Source organism: Camellia sinensis, chromosome 7, assembly GCF_055761805.1.
Source record: "Camellia sinensis isolate YWXY chromosome 7, ASM5576180v1, whole genome shotgun sequence".
In the NCBI taxonomy this organism is placed as follows: Eukaryota; Viridiplantae; Streptophyta; class Magnoliopsida; order Ericales; family Theaceae; genus Camellia; species Camellia sinensis.
In genome coordinates this window covers 118,536,183-118,543,040 of record NC_138967.1, presented here as the reverse complement: position 1 = coordinate 118,543,040, position 6,858 = coordinate 118,536,183, and the positions used below count along the sequence as shown (strand labels likewise).

The following is a 6,858-nucleotide window of genomic DNA, read 5'->3' as shown; positions in this document are numbered from 1 at the left end:
CCGGCAGTGTTTAGTGCCGACCGGCAATCCATTGGTGGCCGATAGCTTCCTTTGTGGCAGATGACCACCAAATCACTGCCGGTGGCTATTCTACTCAGCCGGTGGTGTCTCCCAATGTCCAGGGAAGTAATTCTGAGACTTTGGCAGTCTTCAAAGAGGCAGAGCAGGGAAAACAGAGGCAGCCTATGCATGGCAGTGCACTTCCGAGCAAGACCCGAGCACGCGCGCATCGAACCCTCTTCCCGAGGCCCCTTTTATTGCTTTTCTTATGCTTAGTTAATTCGTTAATTAATTAGGTGATTTTTAATAATTAATTAGCTTGCAAGTTAGTTAATTTGTATTATTCTTTCGGTCCCTCCGAGCGAGGGCGAATTTGTAATAAGTGTGGGTGAGTGTGTGCATGTCTTCCAACCCCCACTTCTTTCTCCCTTTTACTTACCTGCTTTGATGGTTAGTAATAGGACATGTTTAATTTAAGCATACCTTATGCTATGCATGCGTGCATCATTCATCAGTATTGCATGCACTGGGCTCGGCGCCTCATGCTAACTGCATTAGTATTTCAAATCTAACTTTAATACGTGCTACTTGTGCATTTTCACATGTCATTCATAGACTAGCCGAGCCTACTCTAGTGACATTCCGTATGCGTTGCATTAGACATTTAAACATGGACTTGGATCATGCATTGATTGCTAACGAGTTCTTTGTTTTGGCACGGAGTACAATGTAAGCATTTATGCTTTAGCATTCTTGCATGCGTGTGAGTGTTGCCATGATAGCATGATTACCATGAGGCTAGCTGCTTATGTGATATTACTGCTTGGATGCCTGTGGGTGAAGGTCGGATTGTCTGAGTTGGAATAGCTCATTGAAATCCGTGTTTTAGCCTACTCGCGAGTAGCAAATTCCAAAACACTTTTCCAAAACAAACGGATATGCAATGCTTATTCCCAAATTAGGCAATCTAGTCTATACTTTTGTGCTGTGCGCATAACATAGTAATTCTAGGCTAATAACCGGATTAAGAACACATAACATTTCAAAAAACGGATATCATGGTTAGTAGAGGCCGATCTTCGGATCGGGCGAGAGGGGGTGCTCATAGCTGACCTTCCCCAATCGTACACAAGTTCCCGAGCCGAGGCAACTTTGGTGATGACGGACACGTGGCCTTTGGCACCGAGTTAGGGTTTCCTAAATTTCCCCAAATAAAATATTTAGGTGGCGACTTTGTATCTGGCAAAGCAGTCCATGTTTGGCACTTCTTTTCAAAAATCTGTTTCTCAAAACGATTTTCCGGATTTGGACTCTTTGGTTCAGATTAAGAACCGTGACACAAATCGAGTCTAAACTGTAGCGCTGGGTCCCTCGCGGACGTTGTTACACCAAGGAGACACCATATTTAACGTGGTTCAGCCTCAATGCCTAGGTCCACGGGAGAGTAACTGGTTATCACTATAACAATGGAGAGATTACAGAAAGATTACAATAGAGGAGGAGCTCACACTATCCTCACTCACCCACTCACCCGTCTCCCTCTCTCACACCTAGAGAGACGGTTTCTCTGTCTTACATCTCTCACTGTCTCTTGGTTTGCTCTCATTCCCCTCTGCTCTCTCTTTATCTATTTCTACACAACTGAGGGAGAACCTCAATGGTTGCCACCTACCTTCTTCTACTCTCTAGTGGGTTGGAGTTAGTGAGCCACATAGCTTCTTCCACTAGCTAGTGGGTTGGAGCCACCACCATTATCTTCCCATAATGGGCTGGAATGGGTTGATATCCAACAAATCACCCCCTCAACCCATGTGAGGTGATCCACAATAGCACCCCTGCCTAGAGTGCGCTGCACTCCTTACCTGAAATGTCCTTGACTGTCAAGCATGACCTCACACAACCAATCATTGGAGCAATAAAAAACTCGTCATTTGTCCCATCAACGTCCTCGATTTCTTTGCTCGGAGCTTTTCCTCGGAACTATCAATATTTTCCCTCTGCACTTCTAAACAACCTTCTACAGTTCTCATACGCTTGTCGTCTGTGCCTTTGCAATCCCTGATTTGTTTTTCAGTAGATTGATCGTTGACAGTGGCTCCATCTGTCAAAGCATCGTCAGCTATGCAATTCCTTGCATAGTGCTCACACCCATGGCTTCTGGTCTCCCTGCGTCAAGTTCACCTGAGAGATCTGCATCAACTCTATCCTTCGCTACCACGGTACTAAAGAAATCACCATAGAGAAAAGAAAAAAAAAAGGCTTGCCACACCTTGGTGTGCACTCTTGCATTTTATCCGCCTCAATTTCTCTGTCTGGAAGTTCTTATGAACTTTTAACAACCTGCTACTACACATCCTACTTATGTCTTCACCGCACTGTATATCTGCATTTAGCACGACACTCTTGCGTATCCACTTGTGCTCTTGTACCTCTATGCTTGTGCTCAGTATGCTCCTCTGCAACTATTGATCTACTCGTCCACATACCACCAGTACCTATTTGTATACAAAAACTCTAATTGCCATGGCATTTCCCTAAGCCTGTACTGGTTGCCAAATCATATATATGTCGATGAATGGTCGTCTCTTCTGATTGAACTAGATCTTCCAATCAACTCTGAAGATAATCATCTCTGCAATCCTCTGATCGTCCCTAACCAATCCTGATCTTCCTTGATCCACATTTGATTAAGCTTTTTCTCCTCTAGTCTCCAGTGATCTACCTTGATCTGTATCTGGTTGTCCAGTTTGATCAGAATCAGCCCATTCTAACCTCTTCAGTGAATTCTCAGCGTTCCAGAATATCCGAGAACCTTCTTTCGACTATTGAAGATGGCAAACTCCCATGTTTTGACAATCTTTAAAAACCGTTCAGAATTTCACTATTCTGACCCCGCGATTGCGTTTGGAACAGCCCGTTTAGCTAGGACCAACCTTTGTTGCACTTCCAGGAACCTCACTGAAATTTTTTTCCAAAAAACTGGGACATAATTGCAAATTTTCCAAACACCCGGGACCAAACTATAATTTCACAAGCTATAAGGGCCAAAATGAAAATTTCCAAAAATTGAATGACCAAATTATAATTTCTGAAAAATTCAAGGACCCGATTGCAGTTTACCAAACTTCCAGGGGCCAAGTTGTAATTTTCAGAAGTTTAGGGAATCCACTGCAGCTAACGCCATCTGCCACGTGTCATAGCTGACGTCACCACTACGTCAACGTTGCATCATCCTTCACTCATGGAATAAATTTTGAAAACTCAGGTTAGGGGTTTCGAACCCCTGACCATGTACATACACAACGCCTTATCCACTTTGCCACAAGAGCCCTTGTGTTAAATGTTCCCAACATATTATATTTGAACCATTTTAACTTGATCTTCTTCACCTTTGCCCCACCAAAGTTTAACTTCATGGAAGAACTCAGAAGTCCCTTCAATAGGACTTTATTCTCTTAAACTTGATGATGCATATAATAGTCAGTGTGTTATATTTTGGAATAGGTCTAAACAGTATTGGAGTAGTGGTCCTTGGAATGGGCAGATTTTCAACTTGGTACCTGAAATGAGAGCTAAGTATATCTTTAATTTGAGCTATCACGACAACGAGAATGAGAGTTACTTCACATATTCCATGTATAATCCTTCAATTATTTGTAGATTGATTATGGATATTTCGGGGCATGTCCAACAACTCACTTGGTTGGAAAGCACAAAACAATGGAATTTGTTTTGGTCTCAGTCGAGACAGCAATGTGAGGTTTATGATTTCTGCGGGAAATATAGAATATGCAATAATATTAAACAACCCTTCTCTAATTGTTTAACGGCTTTCAATCCTAAGTCGCTTAATGATTGGAATTTGAGTGATTATACTGGGTGTGTGTGAGGAGAACCTAGTTGCTGTTTGGGAATATTACTGCTGGTAATCAAGAGAAAGACAGGTTTTGGGAAATTTCCAACACGAGATTGCCTGAATTTTCTCAATCTGTGGCTGTTAGCAGTGTCACTGAATGTGAATCTTCTTGCTTAAATAATTGTTCTTGCACTGCTTATGCTTATGATAGTAATGGGTGTTCAATTTGGATTAGGGAGCTCATGAATCTGCAAGATGGTGGTGGAAACACTCTTTATCTCAGACTTGCTGCTTCCAAGTTTCCAAAGCCTAAAAGTAAAAAGGGGATTATTATTGGTGCTATAGTGGGTTCAGTTGCAGCAGTGGTACTGCTAGGCCCTGTATTTGTTGTTAATTGAAAGTGGCAAAGGAGGTTCATTGGAACAAAAGCGCTAGATGGTTCGTTGGTTGCATTTAGATACAAAGATCTGCAAGAAAGAACCAAAAATTTCTCAGAGAAAATTGGGGAAGGAGGTTTTGGTTCCCGTTTTCAAAGGGACATTGCCTGATTCCACTATTATAGCTGTGAAGAAGTTGGAAAGCATCAACCAATGAGAGAAGTAATTCCGAGTAGAAGTCAGCACCCTTAGGACTATCCAACATGTTAATCTTGTTCGGCTTCGTGCGTTCTGCTCTGAAGGTAAAAGTAAGTTATTGGTATATGATTACATGCAGAATGGATCCTTGCATTCCCATCTCTTCCATGAAAATGAGTCAAAAGTCTTGGATTGGAAAACAAGGTACCAAATTGCACTAGGGACAGCTATGGGGTTGGTTTATCTCCACGAAAATTGCAGGGACTATATCATACATTGTGACATAAAGCTATCAAACATTCTATTAGACGTGGACTTCCGCCCGAAAGTAGCAAATTTTTGTCTGGCAAAGCTTCTTGGGCGAGAATTTAGCAGGGTTCTAACTGCCATGAGAGGGACGACAGGCTATCATGCACCAGAGTGGATATTAGGGGTGGCTATTACCTCCAAAGCTGATGTGTACAGCTATGGTATGATGCTCTTTGAATTGATATCGGGAAGAAGAAACACTGATCAATCTGAAGAAAGGATAGTTAAATTCTTTCCAATTTTGGGCTGTAAGTGTAGTTGCAGAAGGTGGCGATGTCCTTAATTTGTTAGACCATTGGTTGGAGAAACATATTGACATTGAAGAGGTATGGAGAATTTTTAAAGTTGCTTGTTGGTGCATCCAAGATGATGAGAATGATAGGCCATCAATGGGTCAGGTAGTTCAGATCCTCGAAGGGATTTTGGATGTGGAGTCGTCTCCAATTCCTCGCTTGCTCCAAGCCCTTGTTGCCGACTAGGAGCATATCTATAATTTTCTCTTTTCTTCGCAAAATCATTCTTCGATCACAAGTCATAACTATGGAACAATCCTTCAACTGTGTCCTCTGGCCAAGAGCATTGTATTGTCCTGTTTCAAGTCTAAAACAATAAAACATGTATGTGCCTGAGTTGTCACGCCCTCAAAAAAATACATAAAACCCATCATTTTAGACATGCCATGATGTACGAGAAATAAATATCTTTCTATTAATCAGAGTAGTTCTTACAGAAATATTACAAGCTACTAACAAACAAATGCCCTACGGGCTTACAGCTTTCAAAGTTAACACTCGGTCACAAAAATAGGAGAGTACTAACTTAATATATCTTAAGCCCTTGGCTTGAATTTACATATAATACATCAAAGAAAGCAAAACAACAAAAGCAGTTTGTCTGCCTCTTGCTTTCCAAACTACGCCCTTGGAAGTGGCATGCTTCCTGTACCTGAAAATGGTGCCCCATACAGGGTGAGCCACAGCCCAGTAGAAATACACTAAACCAAATATAAACAATGACTAAGATAATAGCGTTCAATGGGTGGTCCGCACTTATATTCCAATTTATACTGTGTTACAGTTTAACAACAATCATGTCCATGTTACATTCACTTTCCGTTTCTTAACCAATTCTCGATTCATAACTATGAGTCAGAGCCTGGTCAAACAACCTATATGAGACAAACACTCATATTAAGCATTTACATTTCGCAATAGATAAACACACTAGCTATATCAATACATCAATAGATAACCATACAAGCTGTGTCAATACATCAACAAATAAGCATATTAGTTGTATCTGCACTTCAATTTCCGGTTTAGAGGTCCAGCCCCTTTCTTCCAATAAACCTTCCGGTTTAGAGGTCCAGCCCCTTTCTTCCAATAAACCGTGGAGTACAGCCCCTTTTTTCTCCCACACAAACAATGTATACAAACAGTTATCATATACAACCAATCAATACATAAGGTTAATGTATTATTTCAATCGCTATATTCTATGGTACACTTAATCGATTAGTTTTAATTTACCTAATCATCATGCATTGTCTACAACAATGAAAACTATCCTCCACCGATAGCCCCAAGCAGTTATTTCTAAACAGAGAATAAATGCGCCAAATGGGCAAAATATTGACATTTCAATTTGGTGAGTGATGAATAGCCCAACTGCACCCTTTAATCCCATACATTCCCAATTCCAACATTTTCAATTCCATTTCTCATTTCTCACATTTATTTCACAAATTGATTTAACAATACAATTAGGGCATTTCCCATAATTAACGAAACAACCCTAATGTTTCATTTCTATCAACAATCCAACATTCATCTCATCTCTCTATGCCCAAGATGCATATAGGTAATAATAAATAAAACCCCAACTTTGTAAAATCACACAAAGACCCAAACTTCCTCAAAATTACCCAACGACTCCAAACCTATCAAAATGCCAAAATTCAAAGACAAAGCTCATAAGATGGAGTAGGATATCCCTACCTCGAAGTTAGAGCTCAAACGGAGGAAAGGACCAAACTCAAAGTGCTCCAAACTCCAAATTTTTTAGATCAAAATGTAGCCCTCAATGATCAACACACTTCTTACAAAGGCTCAAGGTGAG

General features: G+C 40.8%; 1 pseudogene; it reads left to right on the top strand.

Moving 5' to 3' along the window:
* Positions 1 to 2,150: 2,150 nt before the first annotated feature.
* On the top strand, positions 2,151 to 5,219 carry LOC114286058 (G-type lectin S-receptor-like serine/threonine-protein kinase At2g19130 pseudogene; annotated as a pseudogene).
* The last annotated feature ends 1,639 nt before the right edge of the window (positions 5,220 to 6,858 follow it).